We start from the raw sequence: 21,986 nt of genomic DNA, 5'->3' as shown, positions 1-21,986 counted from the left end.
GAATAATTTATTAAACATAACAAATTTTGAGAGCTGGAGCCAACCTCCCTCTTCATTTGAACCACAGGAAGTCGGAAAAGCAGTGTGCAGATTTTTTATCAAAGGTTAGAAACTTTCAAATCTTTAAAATATAACCCTAAATGAGCCAATGCTGAGGTGACAGTCTTTCAACCTGTTGCACCATCCTTCAATCATGAAGCACCCCTTTAGCACACGGAGAGTTTTTTTTTGTTACAGCTGTCCATTGAGCTGGGAAAGAAAAATAAAAGAGGTCTGACAATCCTTTACAACTGAAGCCATAATCATTTTCTTTTTTTATTAAAATTTCACATTTCTTTTTATAATTTTTACCTATTTTTTATTTTTAATACATTTTTTAATTTGTATTTTTTGTCTTATTTTTAAATGTTTAAATAAAATTTTGACAGTTATTAACATTACTTTTTAAAGCCAGAGAGCCAGTCTCACAGGGTTGGATTTAATGAGCCAACATGGACTATATGTGCTACCAAAGAGACCTGTGGCAGCTCCTATTTGAGCAGGAGGTGAGGAAATTACAAAGCCTGTTTCAGAATCAGAATTTCTTAATTTATCCCTGAAGGGAAATTCTTTTTTGTTTTCCATTTGGAGGTCTGTGTGGATTGTCTTCTCATCAATGTCCCAATAAAATCACTATAACTAACCAAACCAAGTCCCACATCATTACTGGGATTAGTATTTGTCATGTACTGGTCTTGACAGGTCTTGTCACAACTACAAACTCCTAAAACATTTGTATGTAATCAATGACTGTTGCATAAATGAGGCTTCAGTTCAGTCAGACAGCAAAGCTTTAGCAAAGGACACAAAGACCTTATTAGCAACATCTTATTAGCCATATTTAAGGACTAGGTTTATGAGCAATGTGGAAATTCAGGGCACACAGCACACAGTAATTGCAAAATGCATAATTACTGAGACGTTAGATGTAATTAATTGCAGACAGAGATATTGACGGATCAATCGCTACATGTAGCACCTTTAAGGTATCAGGTTAGTAATCGATTTAAAAATCAATGGAGAGTCCTCAAGGGTGCATCCAGGAATACATGTGAGTGTATGCAGAACATGCTGCCAGTGAAGGAATCCAGAGAGGAGTAAGACATTATCTCTGAATACAAAGTGCCGGCAATCACCACCAGGTGTCACTGTTATCTCACAGCAGCCCTGCCCCCCCCAACAAAAAAACACCACCACTCACAGCCAGGCAATTCCCTCCCCCTTTCTGCGTCCCTTTCTCTCTCCCTCCTTTTTTTCCTCTAAAACAAAGTAATTGCCTGCAGCACAGTTCAGAGTCTCCTACTCTGTCTGACGCAGATCAGGCTCCAGCCAGTCAATCATTATTCTGCGCCACAACAGCGAATACCTCACGTGGTTCAAGAAGTCAGTAACACCTGCTGTTGACACTGTGTGACTGTGGGTGCATCTATGGCCATAGCAGTGATGGTTAAGGTGAAGTTTTTTGGAATCATATTTATGTATGACAGCGTGTGTCACGCACATCAGATTAGTGACAGACATTAATCTCCTCCCAGAATTCATCTGTCGCTCAGACATCTATAATTCAAAAGCTGCCACTCAGAGAGGTCTTGGCTGGGTCTACTTGCAAAATAGAGCAGAATATTAATTATCCTGATCGATTCACATATATTGCGTCTTTCTCTGGTTCATGTATTTAACATTGGCGAGCATGCAGCCTCAGAGACAGGTTTCTTTTCTCCCGATTTTCTAATAAATGCCGGCCTGACCGAAGTGCTATGAGAATGTTATTGCTCTGCAATTTGATACCCGCATCACTTTCTGCTGACAGAGAGAGAAAGCACTGCTGAGCAGGATAGAGACAGAAAAATGAAAGGGTGTGAAGGCGACAGAGTTAGAAGTCAGTTAAGCCATTTATTCAACCAGTGCCATGGAGAGGAGGACAAGCTTTTTTTCAAGGTAAGACTAGGTCACAAAGGAAGGCGCTGAAAGTCTCTAGACATTCTAACAAGCTAATTCCTACTGAACTTTCATCAGTCAGTGCATCATTTGTTGGAAATATAAAAAAAAAATTCATTGTTAAAGCAACTCGATAGGCTGATAAAAACTTTAAGAAGAAATGGGAAACATTACGTTGCCATGGATACAGTGAGTTAGAGTCCAGGCCTCCATTCTTTATAATTGTTTTGTTTGGCTAATAACTGTCAGTTTTTCATCCTGACTACTTAACTGACTGAAGTTCACACATACCCTGGTGGTTTAAGCAGCCTATGGATGAAAATTCAGATAATAATGCGATGCAAAATGTAGAAGACAAAAGCGATGTGTGAGCATGACAGAGAGTTGTTTTCAGATTTTCAGACCTTGTTGCTCCCAGAGGAAAAGGCCTAATTAACACAGAGCACCAGCATCCTCAAACAGAGCGAGTGATTCTGATCCAGCAGCATTATCATCCTGCCATAACACTGCCAATCCAACCTGAAACCTTCTCTGCAGAGCCGATACGCCTCTTCCCCGCATCATCTCAGGTCATGACTTCCTGCACGCTTGAGCCTGAATACACCACAACAGATGCAATATCATCACAGTGCTAAATCCACAGGGGATGCACTTCAGATATAATTATCATTAGCATTTTAGTATAATCTCAAGTGCCATAATTAGTTTTAATTTGGTATTAAATTCAATTATTTTTCTCAGGTATGTTTTTTCCCCTAAAAAATACCATAATTCACGTGCCGTCTGATTATACAATTATGATTATATTATATATTTGTAGGTGTAATGACCCTCATTATGTTTCCTTTTCAATAAAACTATTAAAACATATGTGAATATATCTAACAACATTAAGAGATATTTCCTCAATACGTTGCAGGCACGACTAAATAAAACACAAAAACACAATAAAATCTCACTAAACGTCAATCGGAAATTAGGTTAAGGTAATTTAGGGCTTTCACACACACTTTGTTGTTCATTTGCCAAGTTTTTTTCAATGTGTTTTAAAAGGTCAAACCAACCCTGACACAGCCTAACACAATAGGGAAAGAAAATGTGCCTCGTTCCATGAATGCTGCCGAGAAAGGGTGCAAATACAAAGGTGACCATAGGGAAGGAGCAAAAGAAAATTAAAAAACATGTCAGGGTGAAGAGATCCTATTATATATGCCATTTGTGGGCCTTTTTACCTGAAGCAACTGTGGGCAACATGCTGAGTGCATATTTCTCTTTTTGGTTCAGAGCCCACGGCCTGAAAAAACAGCTACCTGTTTGCCTCTGTGCCCCACCCTACCATGCCTGTTATCAAGCCTATTTCACACTTCCGTCGGATCAGTGTACCACAACCTCACCACTCTACCCAAAAAACTCTAAATGCCGAATGACATTTTGCAAATTGGCGTTACCTTATTTACATGAAATTGCACGAGTCCCTCTCTGCTTTTTTAAAACTCTGGTAAGGTACGCTCTGTCTCGGCCTCTATTAAAAATAAGCAGCGGAAACTGGGCAGACTATGTTTCTCCAGAGTGCAGGATGTTGTGATGGCAGAGGAGAGCAGCGGCCCAGCCAGCCGCTGGAAGACTCAGACAGATCAGTGTCCCGGTTACGGTCACCATTTCTGGGCATCGCCTTTACCTCAGACTGCATGGTCCGCCATGTTTTTAAGTGATTGTTGCATTTTCCCCTTCACAATAACTGGCCTGCAGTGAACCCATCTGTCGACTGAATTTGTGAAGCCAGGTGTGCTTGTACATATTTGTTTGCTCCTTTTATTTGGAATCAAATAGAGTTATTAATGCTAATTTGCACAGTGATGTTTGCCACAACCAGAGCTTGTAATCTCCAATACATACATACCCACACACACACACACTGTCGAAAACTATGAGCAGGGCTTTCATGTCAGTGATCACTTTCAGAGGAGTAGGTGTCACTATTTTTAAAGTGGTGGGTATCTCATTCTGGATAGCATCTCTTTATGGCTTCTCTGTCCAATAAACTGCTCTGTGTAGGGGCCTAGTGGCAGTGTTGGGCTCAGGTGTGGGTGCTTTTATGGTCCCCTTGCCTATAAACTTTAACAGCTAATGTCAAAGCCATGGAGTAAGGGGACACTTTTAAAATTTTAGGTAGAATACAGAGAGCTAAATCTTGAATTATTCCCACCACAAAAAGCCCCATGCTCCATCTGGGATTTTACTGATATTACTGCTTGGATTATAATGAGGTAGCTGGCTGGAGATGAATGGGACAAAATCTATAACACCACGCCAATTACTGCTTTTCAATAATGTAATCCCATTGAGACCCTCCCCTGCCACCCACTGTGTACAGGAACAATGGCTGGAAATCAATGCACTGTTTGTACTGGGTGGCAGCTTCCACCTGCCTGTGTCTTTTATTTACCCCATTACAACAAAAGCAGCATGTTGTGTCGATATGAGAGAAGTAAACTGATGAAAATGTAAAGAACGCACAAGAAAGATAGAAGTGCAGGCAGATATGTCACAGAAATTTTTTTTTTAACTGTAGCTGCTAGACTCCAAGATGACACCCACACAGCTGAATGAAAATCCCCATTAGACTGTGCACCATGAAGCTACACAATATTTTCCCCAAACCATTAAAATATGGTGAAAAAAAAGTCCCAACACTGACAAATTATAGCTTGTTGTCACACTGACACTGGTTACTAAGGCAACCACTGTGTTTAACACGTCTTCACATAGTGAAGCTGTAATAATATGTAGCACAGGTCTCCCAGTCCACAATTAATGTCAGCTGACCAGACACACAACCAGAACACAGCAAAAAAACAAACAAACAAAAAACAAAACATGCAAGCAAATGAGTATAAGCACTTACTGTTACTTACTATTGATGATGGCAAGGCACTCATGGTAACACAAATAAGGAGGAGAATGCTGCACCTGTGGAGACCAAAAAATTCCAATGAAGTAAAAAACAAACAAAAAAAATTAAACATAACAAACAAAGAAACAAACAAAACAGCTGAAATGTTTTAACTGCATGTCACATTAGTTGCTGTCACAACATGATACACAAAAAGAAAAATAATGGCTGTGCACAACCTGTAATGCAAGCAAGCAAAGGTAACTGATTAAAGTCCAGGTGTGCATGTGACAGTACATAGTATGATAGCATGCATAATAGTGCAACTATTGCAGTGATTGGTTCAATTTCTGACAGCTATGGGCTCCAGTGACTCCACTACTAGTATCTAACTCCCAGACTACATCAGAAAGAGTCAAACCCCACTTACACATACAGCTACCACTTCATCAACAAAATTCATGGACACGTGCAAACACAAGTGCCCACTCTCACCAGAGAGCATACTCATGAAGACACACACACAAACATACAGTCGCCATCCCACTGCTCATCTCTATACTCTTGGCTGTCCAGTCTTGTCCAGGTTGGTCATCTGGAGAGTGGAGGCAGGCTGAACCTGTCCACTCTGCTTATTATCATTGTCTGGCAGCAAACCTACAGGGTCAAACACAACTTCACTTCCTCTCAAATGCCTCAGCAGGGCTTGATTGATCCTGCCTGGCACCATGGAGGCCGGTGGAATGGAGAAGTGAAAATGCAATCCTCTGCAGATCTGGCACCAGACTGGGGTCCGATTGCTACAGGAGTGGATTCGGCTAAGCTGATGTGTGTGACAAGGAGGTGACAAATATGAACGAAGAGCTGGTGCATGGTACACACATGGCTGGATGTGTGTTTTTTTTTTTACATATATGATGCTCAATGACATTAGAGGAGTATGGCAATGATCAGTCATGCTCTGTTTATGCTCTGCATTGCTGCAGTCTTATCCAGTAATTCTGGAATTTACAGCTTAAACACTAAGAACCATTTCCTAATATTTTTTGGCAGCAAAATTCACTAACCTCCTGTGATTAGTATTGGCAGCAGCCATCACAATCCATCGCTGCATGTCTCAAAGAGATACTTAATGAGTGGGATCAGTCAACAGGGACTGGCAGCCAGTCACACAGCGGGTACAATGGCAGTGGGAACACACTGCAGATTTTGATCCTGGTGGGCTTTATTTTTGGAAAACAAATAATGTACTGACATATTTAATGAGAGGCTTTAAAATAATTCAGCGCTGCGATATTTACATATTAATCAAATGTTTGATGCTTCAAGGATTCTTCTCCAAACTGTTTGAGAAACTCCAAGTCACCTGAAGGCAAGTCCATATGTGAAACCATTACAGTACTGATGTGTACTATCATTTTAATTTGTGGTGTTTGGTCACATTCTGTGTCTGCCCGTCCTCCTTTGTTATAAGTTGACTAGAAAATCAGCTATAGGTGGTGCATAATTCTAAGTGATGATGGTAGGGGAAGGACTCCTTGTATAACCCCACTCACACACCTGCACTAACAAACATCATGGGACATTTCTGATGGACGGCTCCAGATGGCCAGTCCACAGCTGACCACAGAGTGGCCATTTGCTTAGGGGGTTTTCATGAGAGAATGACTTAGTGAAGGGAACATTATACAATCCTCACCCAGGCCATGAGAGTCTCAAAAACACGTTTAAAAAAAGACCTGGATAGGACGTCTGTGGCTCGATGCGTGTTTCCCGAGTGACTGATGAGTGCCTCATCATTTCTCACACTTTCCCAGACTGAAAGGAGCCCACTATGACAACCCAAACAATGTGAATCAGGCAAAAGTGCAACCGTGCATCATTAGTACGCTGTTGCCATGGAGCCCCGTGTTGGTAAAAAGTCTACAGTTTTTTACATCCAGGAGAAGCTGCTGAAATAATGAAGTATTACTTTTTTGGGATCCCTGACGTTGCAATCCAGGTATACAGTCCAGGAATGGAAGGAAAGGCATTGTTCAGAATAAAAAAGAGTACATTTTTAGGAGGCAGGGTGTGTTACATCCTTTCTCTACTGTTGCAAAAGCCTGAATCCTGCACCCATTTGGAGTATCTGCTCATTAACCACATTATCATTTGAATTTGTCTTTGTGGCAGCTCCTTGAATTCACTGTCATCCATGCTGGTGGCAGGACGCTTTGCAAGCCATCGCACTGTCGGAGCTGTTTTGCTTACGGCTGCATGCAAGGGAAAAAAACGGCATCCAGACCACAAATTAGCGAGTGTGTTAACAGCATTTGATGCCTGTGTGCTCAAACTGACACAAACCACTGAAACCACTGCCAGATCTCTGAATCATAAAATTGGAGTCATTGCATGGGAAACGAGTGAGAATGAGAGAGAGAGGGATTCTTGGGGATGAAGGCGGCTACACTGTTACTCTAATCCAAATAAAGAAAATGCTGTGTTAATACAGAGACTGGACAGAATCAATGATGCAGCACTCAGCTCCAGTTATTGCAAAGCAGCAGAGGCTTTTTACTGTACAAATAAATGACCTATATACCATAAAACAACCAGGGCCTATAATATCATAAACCAGGATAAGATCTCTGTAACAATCATACAAAATTCGTCATAAGCTTGACTGTTTCTATCATTTTTAGGTGATAAGAGGCAAGTAAGACTGTGGGTTCTACCTCCCAAACATGTAGGTGCTAGCTACATTTGTGCTTATATAAAATTATGTTGATGTTACAAATGGACTGTTAACACCATTTTTAGTGTGCATGCACAGACACACACACACACACACGCACACACACACACTTTGATGAGGTTGTCAAAACCCACTTTGAAGCAGATCTTCAGCTTTTTGCAATGACACAGGGTGCAAAGGGTTATACACTATAAACATTTCATTACGTCTCAGTGTTTTTTTTCTTCACTGCATCAAGCTAAAAAAAACAGAATTTATTTGACAGAGCCGGTGAAGATAATAACAAGCCGTCGTCATACTGACATGGCCTACATTCTGAGACGCCTAATGCCAACAAATTCTCTTTGACAGTGCTATTTAAGGTATCACAGCAGTGACTCATTACCTGGCAATGATTGCATTTGCTGCTATACTGTCCTCAGTCATGATAATAATGCCAGCAAGAAAGAAGCAGCTAGAGTCATACAAAGGACGAGTTCAGACACCCATGTTGTATCATTTGCTTTTAATGACAGCAGGGGCGTGGTTCTGCCATAAGGTTGCACGTGTGATGAAACTTCTACTAAACATGAAATCTGCAGCCAACAATTTTAAAACTGGCTCTGCTCGCCAAGATGGTGACCATTCAACCCAGATTTCATTTTTAACTGTAGTGTGTAAGTGTAAGTTTTGGAAGAATTGAGAAATGAATAGAAGAAGTGCAATATCTCTGTATGCAGAAATCTGCATCAGGTTGTCAGCTTATTTCATAGCTCATGGAAGCAGTGATATTTTTTATGAAAACATATTATGTCATTCTGAATATTTACACATCACAGGAGAATTAAAAACATAAAGTTAAGCAAGATGACTTTTTATTTTGCCTCGGCAAAAACATCCACGCTGTTTTACAGCACGCAGTGCAGCGTTGCATGAATGCAGCCTGGCTGGCTGTGAATCACTGTGCCTTGTTGCCTTATGAAAACAGCTCTAGATAAACTATGACATATTTACACACATCATGGTGCGACTCTTTTACAGAACACAGGAGGGTTATGTCAGCTTTCGAGGCACTGTGAGCGCAATAATGTCAGAACTTTGATTGTGTTAGGAAGTTGTAGATGAAGAAAGAAGCAAAGAAAAGTGTGTGTGTGTGTGTGTGCAGGAGCGTCATCCTTATGTGTGTGAAGAGGGCTGTAGTGTGAATGTGAGTTTATGCATGGATGCAGACCGTGCACATATTGTGTGTGTGTGAGGCCTGTTGCTGGCCATCCAAGCAGACAGGTGTCAGGTCGTATCAGCACAATGCTCCAGTGACCAGGTGGAAACCTGGAGGAGAAAAAGTGAATCACCGAGCCACACTAGGGCAACAAAACTGCTCGGCTTAGTCTACCATTACCGAAACACACACATACACTGATGGGAACACATCAGCAAAATACACACACACACTCACACAACGTTATCATAGTGAGTGAGAGAAGAAGATGCGAAAAACACAAGAGGGAAAGGGAGCATGGCAACATGCACAGAGAGTAAGGAATGACCACAATCTGAGGGCGGCTACTACTACTACTGGCATCACACACTGACCCACCTACACACACACTGAGTCACAAAAAGTCACATATGAAGTGAGAAACACACCCACACGCACATATAATTGCGTGACTGAATCCAGCATGAGGCATGGACAAAAAAAAAAGACATGCAGTAAATGGACACATCAAATAGTTACCAGCTTGATTGAATTGAATTGAGCACACACAAACACACACACCATCTCCACAGGGGCTGTGTGTGTTGTCTGTATTTTGTCAGTACTTGATGAGGAGAATGATCACTCTTCCCTTTTTTCTCGCCATCCCTCATTTTCTCACTCCTAATTAATTTGCATACACACACACACACACACACACACACACTGTTGTGAAGATAATTGCCGCGGCAGTGATGCTGGCTAATGACAGGAAAGTGGAGCAGAAATAACAGCGGATGGGACACCAGCGCTGATGTTCCCTTTAACGTATCTCTACTCTGTCAAACGTGCCCCTCCTCTCACTCTCTCTATCTCACACACACAAACACACACACACACACACACACACATTCCTCCACCAGTCTTTTTTCACCTTTCCTCCTCATTTCCAACCCCCGCACAAACACACATTCCTACCCCGTTCCTTATTGACTCACAGCCTTCTTGTCACCTCCCTCCCTCACTCCTCCTCCTCCTCCTCCTCCACCATTCTGTTTGTTTCTCTCCTCACCCCTCCTCTCCTCCTAATGCCCACTCTCCCTCTCTATATTTCACCCATGACCTCCTCTCTTTCCTCCATCTTGTTTACCACCACACTCTTACACTCCGACTCCCCCTCTTACAATCTCTCTACCCCTGCTTTGCCTTTGGGTGCTGAAGCAACAGAGGAGTGTCGGGGAGCCTCTGATCATGGCGGCGTTAACCACAATTGAGGGTGACGTGTGGCGGGATGAGACCCATGTACCGGAAAACCTTGGCTGGCCTGCCTGCATTCCGCCTGGCGCTTGCCTCGCATTCCCTTTTCTACTCTCCCTTTGTGTGTGGATGAGTGTCTGTGCATAGCAAGCCATCCTAATGGGTAGGAAATGTTACCAGCCCAGTGGGCTGTGAAGGGCTGAACTCACCTTGAGCACTGAGGAGGAGGCTCAGAAAGACAGACAGCAGGCAATCAGATAACTAGGTACATATCGTATGGAAATTTTGATTGAAGGGCAAACACAAGCTAGAAAAGAGAGTTGAGTCTAGCAAAATGTGTTGCTCTCTATACACACATACACCTTTTATTTCTAGTTTTCTGAGGGGTCGTAGATGTACCATGATGCATTGGTGCAAACCACTTAAGCAAGTAGCTATTAAACCAGTTAAGCAAACTTGTTATATAAACACTCAGTGGCCATCTGCCCTCTCAGATCTGTGGGTTTTTATATTCTTTTACTCCAGGCCACCTCTGTCGGACTGAAAAGACACGCATGGACTCCCCTCTCGGGGTTAGAGTTGAGGTTAGAGTGTCAACGTCCAACAGAAACAGGAGCCTGAACTGAAATTCATGGCGGCAGGATGATTCAGTTTTACTGCACAGAACAAAACAATGGTCGAGCCTGATGCACATTTTCAGTTTCAGCCCCATGCTTCTTAGAGGTCAGGGTAATTTCGGGCTCTTCTGGGTTGACAAGAACTGCCAAGACACAGCAGCCTTACTGTAGCCTAAAACTGGAGGACAAAGAGTTTCCAGCCTGCATCCTCACATTGGCCCTATAGTGAACACTGAAAGTCTTTCTGCTCCCTTATTGACTATTGTGTGTGTCTTCCCTGCTGTATAGAAACACAGGGCAAGCAATAATGTTTGCTAGGGGCATAAAATGTGAGAGACAATGGTACTCTTGGCTGTGATTCGGCACATACACTCACACACAAATATGCACTGGTGCACACACAAACTCTCACCAGGCTCCAAATCGATTGCTAATTACCTTTACATTTTTACACTTCTGCTTACTCAAGCTCTGTTTTAGGCAACAGCAGGTAATTGATTTCTGGATGTAGTGTATGAGTCTAATAGCCGTCTGGGTGCTTTGTTGCCTGATTCCTATTGAAATCCACTACTTTTGAAGCACACACATGTCAAACAGTGCTCAGTCCCGACACAAAGGACAGGAAATCTGTTCGGATTAGTGCTGTTGTCCTGTGCTGTCGAACTCATAGCCGTGGTGGAACAATTTGACTTCAGAAAAAACATGACCGATTGAGTCGTAAGGAGGGTTGTTGACAGTGTTGTGGCAGCGGAGAAGCTTGCAGGGTGAGCGTCAAGCCTGTTATCGCTTGGAACTTGACTTTAAGCCACATTCAATGAGCAAACAGTGAGCTATCTGTGTTTCAAAGGCAAGTGGACATGTTGGCTAAAAATAAGAAATACACCAAGTGATCACGCTGCATTTGACTCAAAGAGATTCAAGGGCACTTCTGGTCAAATAAAACAAATGATAAAGTAAGAACAGAGGACTGCATTAACAAACGTTGGTATGTCCAGCTCTGAAGGTATTGACTTTATGTCCTTGGTTTCATCAAATCTCTTTATGTTTGAACATTTAATTTACATCCATTTCTTGTGGGGTAGAATGGTATTAATTTGTCAGAGCTTTTTATGGCAATGACAACGTTTTGTGGAACAAAACCTCTTCTTTTCTTTTGTTCTGTCATTTACTAAGAGCTTTCACTGACAAATATATGACAAGATTTCATTGTTCTCTTTAAATCCTTGACACAAAAGTGACATTTTCACTATCGACCATAAAGGTTGCTGAAATGTTCTGTGACAAACACTGTAGTCTGACAGCAGTTGTGATTGTTTAACCTCAAATCTATGATTAAAACCTGATACAAATAGTCTTAATGGGGAGCCATTATGTTACACATTTCAAAGACTTTTTGGATTTCTCCACATATGGTTTATCATGCAGCATCACATGCCCCCCTACTCTGCCACTTCCACAGCAGGACAGCATCCTATTTGCTCCCTGGCGACAACAGAAAAGGAAATGAGAGCATGTCTGATTCTGTAACTCGGCTCTTTGTAGCACATGACAGGGACACTAAATTGTCAGGTTGCAGGAAAACAGGGGCCCCGTCCTGATAACAACGCATCATTATTTACCTGCCATAGTGTACAACGCTGCATTTGAGATAAACTCTTTTTTCACACTCCCTCCATCCCTGCAGCAAATTTATCTTCAGACAGCCATTCTGGCTCTCAAAGAGCTGCTGCGCATTCAAAGTCCCTATATGTTCCTTTAAATTGTATTTCTGTGGCAATGTCAGGTCATGATGCCGCCGACACTCTGAGGACTTAACATGCAGTGGAGCTTCAAAGACATGTCTTTCACAAGTCAGAAGATGTAAGCCGCAATGGTGTCCCTCCCGTTTGGTGTCGAGGAGGTGATGTATTATGCAGCAGCGGCGCAGAGGGTCATATTGTGTATAGAACCAGTATGTGGTCCTGACAGCATATGTGGCCCAACCTTGAGGAGTTTTGAAGATAGAACTGTGGCTGCTCAAATGCTTTGTCCCAGATCTATTCAGGGTTGGAGTCGGTGCTTGACAGTGTGGTCAGCTTCATGGTGCATGCTACGTGACAAAAAACTCTTACATAAGATTTAAAATGTATTAGAGCAACATCTGACCTCATAATCTACCAGGCGAGGGCTAACTATTGAGTTTTGCTGTAACCGTGTTTACAAGGCTGCAAACACATTTAATCTAATTGTGCTGTAAGTCACTTTGAAGATGTTGAGTTGTTGCTGAGAGGTGACGGATCACTTCACAGAGAATCCATACAGAGTACCTCCACACACTGAGCTTCAAGTCATAAAACAGGGATGTCACATTTGTGTGGATTTGGAGGTTATGATTGTCCTTAAAGACAAACCACCCTCCAGTGTTGTTGTCTGAGGATCTCTGTCTGTCTGTCCTTGTTAAACAACTACTGTAACTTATGGCGGAAAATGCAAGATTCTTCTTTTATAGTCATTACATCCTCCTGGTAACAGACGTCGAATAAGCCGTTTGGCCTGTACTTCACCCCATAAAGTATTTATGCGGAGCAAGAAGTCATGGATGACCAATTAGAAGTTGTGGAAAGATCCAGGGATGTTAGAAAAAGGTTTTATGTCACAGAGCTCTTCAGCCAGTTCACTGCAAAGCTGAAAATTCTTTAATATTTGATGAGTGAGATCAAACATATGCTGACAGCTTCCAACTTTTTGTCTGCAAATGTTTGCACTGTGTTCCAAAAAGTCTGGACTGAGCTGAATAGATGACCTGACATCAGCAAGGTGCAGTCACTGTGAAAAATATGCTATAGAGATACTTACAGGGGAAAAAAGACCTAACTTTTTAAGGAGAATGTCTTACCTACGTCTTACCTCTGAGAGGCTTCTGTGTTTTAACACAGCATCCCTGACTTATCTCACTCTCAAGCTTAATCTCTTGGCGTATGAGTAAAAGAAAATACAATTATAGCAACTGATTTAATTCAAATATTCTGCTTCTTTCCATCAGACGCTGATTCACTCCACGACCATTAAATCAGCTGCTGTTTACAGTCTGTCTGTGAGCTTCAGCCCAACGGGGGGGTTGTCTTACGTTCTGCATAGCATGAGTGGGTGGTGGGCTGGTTGTCTTCCTGTGTTAACAGGCGACAATGGTGGTGACAATGTTTCAACGGGAAACCAAATATGGAGACTGAGAGAGGGAGCCTGAGTTTTAACAGATGTTAAATCTGTTAGCCCCTGAGGGAGAAAGGTGTTTACTGCAGCAAAATAAGAAATCACTTGAGTTTACAGCCTGAAAAAATGAACAATAGGAGTCCAGAGTTAATCATCATCTTAAGGGCATAAACTATTTTATAGTTGTAGCTATAAATGCACACTTATTTCTAGGCTTTTCAAGATGTTGTATTGTGGGCATCCAAAACAAAGAAGTATGGACATCAGAATGCAGCATGAGTTTTGTTTCTAATGTTGCACATAAAAAAATGTATTGATACTTTCTTTGACCTCTTAGCAGAGAAAGCCTTGTTGCAGCAGCAGAGCTTATGATCCTCAGAGCTATGGACTTAGGGCTCCTGGCAGAACCTCCGCAATCATGATTGGTGTGAAGATCCAAACATGATCCACAAAAGTATCTGGGGTGCTAATATTGATTCCCTGGAGTGAGGCCTGGGGGTAGAGTTCATCAATGACTGCCTGGTAGCCCACAGAACTAAAGATGGTCTGGAATAGGGGTCCCATGTGATGGCTGCCAGGTAGCCATGAAATCTGGCTCCTTTATGCGTGCGTGTGCCTCAAACCCCCCTGAGATCTCACCATTACGGACACACTGTGTAGTGTGTCCAGGAAAGACACACATGATTGTACCTGAATCACACACATCTCCAGAATTTAGGATGACAGCAATAACCTGTGCAAGCGTGGGAAACAAAAGCAGCCTCACATTTGGGATCTTCCGACTGTTAGCGCTGCCACAGCTTTGTACTTGGGCCAGAGCTTGACAGTAACTGCTGAGCGGAGGCCAGCATGTCTCCTTTACTAACCCTCAGCTGGATTCTCTAAACCAGGTTCCCCTTAGGTGACATTTTAATAAGCGATTTACTACTTGAGATGTTAACTGCCGGTGCTAAAGCAGGAATAGACTGCAACCAGGGCACGGAGTCAAGTACTTCATTTGGGTTTCAGGAGTAGGAATCATCTGCAGGAGTGCACATCATCATCATCACCCTCTATCTGCAGCTCGAAGCGCCATTTGGATTAGAATATCGGGCCATTGTCATTCTAATTCCAACCATCTGTGGTTTCCATGGTGAAAACTGTGAGAAGCAGAGCCCACACACAGGGACTTGTCAGCAGTCATGAATATTTTTCATTGAACTCTGCCTGTAAAACAGAGGAAAGAAAAACCATGCAGTGTCCAGCAGGCTTCTCCCTATACAACGAGCTAACATGAAAAGACACTTTTATTGGGGTTGATTTGAATTTATATTGCACACTTTCATTTTTTATGAATGTCAAAATATTTCAGATTTAAATGCAAAACAAAAAGAAATGGTTTCAACTACTGTTGCACTTTTGCATCCTAAAGGCCTCTTTTGATGTGACAACACTGTCACTGCGCAGCAAAAACAAACCGCACACGATGAGGTCTGTCTGTGTGCGGCGGCAGGAATTTTCAGCAGGCTGGAAAATCCGATCAGTCGTGCAAAGTGGTCGACCCTTGCCACTGTGAATGAGATCTGTGTTCACTCTGATTGCTTTATACAAGCAGCCTTCATCGGTGGAACCACAGTTGCCTCAGTCCCCACAGAGATGGAGAGACAACCGTTAAAAGTCTGATGTTGTTAAATTGCTCGTGATACTGCACAGGAGGAATAGATTGTTTCTCACATTTTGTGGACCTGAATGAAAAAGTGGATTTTACATATTTTTTATGCTTCCAAAACTTCAGCAGTAGGAAAAGATCCAAATATGGAGAAAGTTTTTTCCATCTACACACGGAAACAGGAAAAAGGGCCTGACAAAATGTTGCTACTAAAAACTAATGTTAAGTGAAATCCATGCCATAATTAGCACTGCCCTGAAACCTCCAGGTTCCCTGGAGGATGCCATCATTTTGCATACTCATTGCACAAAAACCCAGACTAAGCACAGTACATTACAAGGCCTTTACATGCAAAGCAGACATTTGCAGCTAAATTTACTTTCAGCTCTACATCCACAAATCAAATTGCTTGCATTGCTTTAGCAATATTCAGCACACGGTCATGATTAATGGCAGGCTAGGTGGACTTAAGGTTTGATTCCCAGCTTGAACGTGGTCTGAACAGTGCGGGAGCACAGACACAGAGCGGCCTCTGGGCATGGCTCATGCTCTCTCAGCTGCTGATTGACTGGAGGGTCATTGAACCGAGAGGAAACTTGACATTATGTCTGAGAATATGACACAGATTGTATCAAGACACATGGGTTTCACTAGGAAGGATTCGTCCTGAACTTATCCCATTATATATTCTGTACTTGCAATTTGTAAGGGTGCAATTATTAGATTGCTCTACTCCCTGTAATGGATGACTGTTAAACCTGTTTTTAAGCTGAAATGAGCTGTATATAAGACTTTTGCCTATTTTCAAGCAGAGCCACTTATCTTTGTTGTCATGATTGCAAAATAGCCCAGGCTTATATTTTTTATAAAATCAGTGTGGTTTTAAGCAAGGACAGCGAAGTAAATTTTACCACAACTGAAGCCTCAAATGACGTATGTGTAGCAGCTAAAAGTGCAACATTTGTTTTAGGCACTCCCAAGTAAATGGAACCCTGGAAAGAGAAGGCAGGGTGTCCAATAATTCACAGAGACAAGTTTAAAGTGAAGACAGCCCCAGGGAGAAAACAAGGATTACTAGTTAATTCAGCTTTGTGTGAGTTAAATTGGTTGGAAGAGAGTGGTTGTGTGTGTGTGCAGATGCAGGTTTGCTTGTGCATTTTCACCATGTTTAGGTTAAAGGCACAGCTGAGGTCAAATGTGTTTCGCTCATATCTGTACAGCTAAAAGCAGTTTTTCTCACAAAGAGAACGAACAGTAAAAGCCTCATTGACCATGCCAGAAGCTGCACCTTTTCTCCCCTCCTTTTCACACTCACTGCCTGCTGACTCTGCTCCAGATGAACAATTTGGGAATTTGGAAAATTAGCATCACTTGAGTAATTACAGCCTCAACAGCAATTACTTTTTGATTGTTTTATATGGTTTGTAGCAATATTTAAGAAGCCTCTAATTGCAGAAATATAGACTGAAATATAATTACAACACTGCCGCACAAGTTTCAAAGCAGAAGCACACACAGAAGGGAGCTCCAACACTGGTGTACAAAGCATGTAAAGCTCGTTATTTACGTCTTGAACTGGACAATAAAATAAAACTTACCACACAAAATGAGACGAGTCTGTCCAGCTGAAAGGCGGCATCTGAAAAGCTGAGCCACGTCTCTGCGAAAACAAACATCAGTTATACATGATTAAAATGTCAGTAGTCAAGCTGTTATATTATTGAGGCAACATGTTTTCAGGGCACACAACTGCAACTGATTTTCCATCGGCGAAGTGATTGTTTTGGCATGCTCTCCTTTTGCATTGTGGCAGGCTGAAATGGTGAGTGTGGTGAAAACACAGATTTTTTTTTTTATTAAATAATGAGTCAGGCAGCAGTTGGTACAGGCCTGGGGACACACATAAAGAGGGAGAGACAGCTTGAGTTACTCAAATCAATCTGTTTATCCGCAGTGCTAACCCAGTAACACGGACGAGGGACTGTCTTCCACACAGGACAGTTATTCTTCCCTCTAACACAACATTATCAATCTGTCCAGGACACGACCACACCGAAAGTGTCAGAAAGTAATTCTCACTGGGAGAACTGGGTGACAAAATCAAATGACAGGCAGCGGTGGTGGATTTAATGAATAATTACTGCACCCAGAAGTACAAGCTTGTTCATATTGGTCCAAACAATGAGCAGCAGAACCTTAGCTGGTGCCATGGAAAAGACATGCTCATTGCATTATATATGATCAGTCTTCACTTGAATGTTTATTAATGTTTAGAAATTATTAGGTTTTATTTTTATTTTACCCTTACTACTTTACCTTTTTTATATTTCTAACCTGTTTTTTGAGTATACATGGAGCACCTGGAATGAAAGCAATTTCCCCCTGGGATCAATAAAGTATTTCTGATTCTGATTCCTAGAAAGGTAATCTATGAATCTTCTATACACATATATCTATTTCCATGTGTGAGTCAGATTATGATTGCAGCATACAGCCACCTCACAAACCTCTGTAGTACTACTCCACACCGATCAGTGAGCAGAGTGAGACTAACAGCTATGTAACATTTATGGAATGCCATTCAACATTTATAAAGAGAAAAAAAAATTATTCTATATATACAGCTTTAGGCAGTAAATTCCAAACTGTCTCTCTATGCAGTGCAACTAATGATAGTATAAGCAAGTGACTTCCAGTAAAGGTATATATTTAACATATTCATAAAGGCAGTGTGTGATGACTTTTGAATGTGTATGGGTTTAGTTTACTGTTGTTCTGAACATTAGCTCTCACTGTCAGCTTACACTAACCTCTGTGTCCACTTTTATTCAGCAAATTTGAAGATGCAACAGTTCAGTAGCTGTATGATAAAAAGCAAACATCAGGGATAAGAAGAAAATAACTTCCTGGTACTGGAACTTAGGCCTAAGCTGGGTCTCTGTGTGAGGTCCACAGGGAGGACAGCTAGATGAAATGAGTGGCCACAGTTCTGGTGAGCCAGTGCCATCTGTCCCTGTCTGTCTCTGCTTACCCTACCCCGCCTCTTGCAAAGAGAAGGAGGAGAATAAGGAGATGGATGAGGGAGGTAATGGGATCCTGTCTTCACCTGACAGTGGTTATACTTTTCCTGCTGCTGGGAGGAAGCTTCCACTGTCACTGCGAGCTGCCTTCACATCTGCTGTCAGCAGAGGTATTCTGCATTACAATGCTGACAGCTTCAAGGGGTTTGGGATGACAGGGATACCAGTGTCCACTGCTCGTGTCGGAGGTTTTTGATCCCTTGTGGGCAAAGGTCTTCGTGACATGATTTCTGGTCTGTTGCCCACTCTGTCCCTGGAAATGCTGTTCTGTGAGGGTCACAGGAACTCCACACTGCAACAGGCAGTGTGGTGGTATGGCCTTGGCCTGGACCTGATGCATTGAACAGTTTCCTAATTTTCATCATAAAATCATTGCTGCCTATTCTATATTTTCTTCTTTTCTTCATTATAAGAAAGTTGTGAAGAATAGTGAGACACCAGCAACAGTCAAAGGACTTCAGGGTTGTAAATACAGCATGCATGGCAGCAGACAAAACATTGCCTATGGAGCCTCATCTCTGCTCCAAGATGCACACATAACCCCGAGGACACGACTTCTCTGTCACCCAGGGACCAACAAGACAGTGGCAGTCAGAAACTTGAGAGTTTATCTGTGAACTTGTCAAGGAGGTGACAGTGGATGTCTGTGCTCGCGCTTGATTTTTTTTTCTTTCCATGATGGAGGGAACATTTTGGGTGGCTATGTTTGGCACAACTATGTAAGAAAAAACACCACATAAGTTGAACTTTACTCTGATGGAAGGGGGGCACTTCTTAGCTGGAAGACAATGGCGTAAAAATCGTAGCTCTCTCCTTACACACAGTAAGAGAGTTTTTAAAAAAGAAATCACTAATTTACGCATGCAATGGTGCATGAATTCATGATTGATTGATTGATTGTACGACAAGATTCCCATCTCACGATGACCGGTCTCTCAGCTAATTGATCTAATTAACACCTGCATCTGCACCCAGCATCATATCTGCAATAAGAACAAATACTTTACAGGCTGATGCACTGAAGCCTTTCCTGCAAACGAGGGTTGTTTTTGAAGTTTTCCTGACTTTCACACCTTTTTTTTGCAAGCTCCTGAATACCCCTGAGCAGATGTGGCCATCTGTGGTTTGTATCGTTTCATACACGATGAAACAGCTTGCTGAGGCCCAAGACAAACATTGTGTTAACACATTTATATGTAAAAGGGTGTCGGAATGCCATATTAAAGAAGAAGATTCTAAAGATATATTATCAGCAATAATATGAAATCCCTTAGCACAAATTCTACAACTGCTATCTTCTGTTTACTGTCCATGCTTGGTTTTCAGTTTCCTGGTAGCAAAACAGTGCTTTTTTCCTAATATAAAATACAGGATCATGCAGTGCCAAATATAAACTCTGACTTCTCGTTGGGTGTGATTCATTGGATTTCAGAGTTTTGTGTTCTCGCTGCCTGCCATGAGACCTCCTGAACTGATGATTAATTAGAGAGCCAACCTTGCAGAGATCCTCCTGTGATATGGAGCTTTTCCACCCAAAATGTCTCAGTGATTCTAGCCTAACTGCACATTTATTTATTGATGGCATTTAGTGGCAAATGTTGGTCAGAATATTTTTTGTGTAAGACAAGACTGTAGATTCCCCTTCCTTAACCACTTCATGGATTCCAGGTCCGGGGGAAGTGTTTGTGAAGCCCCTGCAGCTCCACAGATTTACACTGCGCAGAGGAATAACAAGCCCCTGCAAATGCTCGGCTGAGTTGGCAGGAGCAAGAGACAGGGGAATCATCTAAAAGGAAGAGAGCCCTGGGGTATTGAGGAGAAAGAGGCGGGCGAATACGTTTCCTCTGCAAAACCAATTAGCAAATGACTCCCCGCACCCTGCTCTTGGAGGCTGAAAAAAGAGAACAGAGGGATATAAAAGAAATGAGAAAACACAGCAACACTATATATATAAATGTGTGCGTGTGTAAGTGGGTGGTGATAGGCAGATTTTAAGTATACTGTGTCTGGTCTGTGTATGCATGCATGCTTCATCCTGTCCGAGACATGTCCATGGCATTTTAAAAAACACCTCCTGTCTGGTAAAACAAATAACATGCTTTTGCTTCTGCACAAATTATTGGCTGTTACTTCAAATATTGGCAAAGCATGAATTGATTGTTGTGCTCTTGTGTCAGTGGATGCCAGGGCCAGCTGGATGCATAAAACCTGAATGAAACTGTGTGTAAAACAAAGGGAAAGTCTGTTATCAAAACTTCTTTAAATAGCAGAAGTTTGAACCTGCCAAACCTACAAAATAAAAGCCTCACATAGGAGTCAGACTGGAATCTTCTTGGGTGGATATCTTAGGTGTTTCTGCATCTTCTACCACCTCTTTGTGTCTACTTGTGTGGTTGTAGCTGACCAACAAACAGTGAAGCCACATGCTTACAAACTAGTAAAAGGACTAGGATGAAATTTCCCTCAAGAGCCATCAGGCAGTACAACTCCCTGAGTCTTTACCTGATATACACCCTGATGATTCTGCCGCTTTGGTGAGCTGAGCTCTTCCTGCAGGCTTTCAGAGTGAATCTGTCAAGTCAAACTGTCTCCAGGATGGGTAACATGGCTGTGACAGTTTGCCTCTAAATCAGATGACTGACAGGCACAGCGGCAATCAAATATGGATAGGAACTGGCTTCGAGTCTGAACCACGGCGAAGAACAGACGCTGTATCCTGTGAGCTAGTCAGGGTTTAGATGTGAGAAGCAGGCAGAGAGAATTCCCACGCACAGTGCATCTACCGCACACATCTATCCAACATATGCTGCCGGACTCGGCTGTCTCTGGGCCTTTGGATAATTTACGCAACAGGTACTGTCATCCAAGCCATTTGATTGGTCAGGGATGTGTACCAGCTCTGCTGATAATTCCCAAAGCAGAGCAGTCCATGCTTTATTGATTGCTACACCAACTGTTGCAGAAACAAGGGAGCTAGTTAGAGAGCATTCTTGCTCTCTCCTTTTTCTCTTACAATGAGGGAAGCTGTGTTTCGGGGGGATGTCTGGTACAAAACAAAACCAAAGATTAGCCCTCAATAAAGAGCACATCTACCTCTTCCTCATATGACAAGCTAACTCAACCTGTTACAACCCTGGCATGTGTGCTCAATGTCAGCACACGACCAATATATTACAGTAGTCAAACATGCATTAATAAAAGAAACAGGCTTTGCACTGCAGTGTCACTCAAGCCCAGGTTGACATCCCTGAAATGGTGCGCTGGATATTTCGCTGTGCCTTTCATGCAACGTGCACTTGCAATCTGTGTGAAATTAATGTCTGATTTACTAAGGCAGCAGCAGCTAGTGTAATTACGCAGTCAGCGACCAGGACTGCCTGCTAATCGTATTTTGTGAGTGAAGGAGAGTCT

The sequence above is a fragment of the Parambassis ranga genome, chromosome 2 (genome assembly GCF_900634625.1).
Source record: "Parambassis ranga chromosome 2, fParRan2.1, whole genome shotgun sequence".
In the NCBI taxonomy this organism is placed as follows: Eukaryota; Metazoa; Chordata; class Actinopteri; family Ambassidae; genus Parambassis; species Parambassis ranga.
This window is presented reverse-complemented; position numbering follows the sequence as displayed.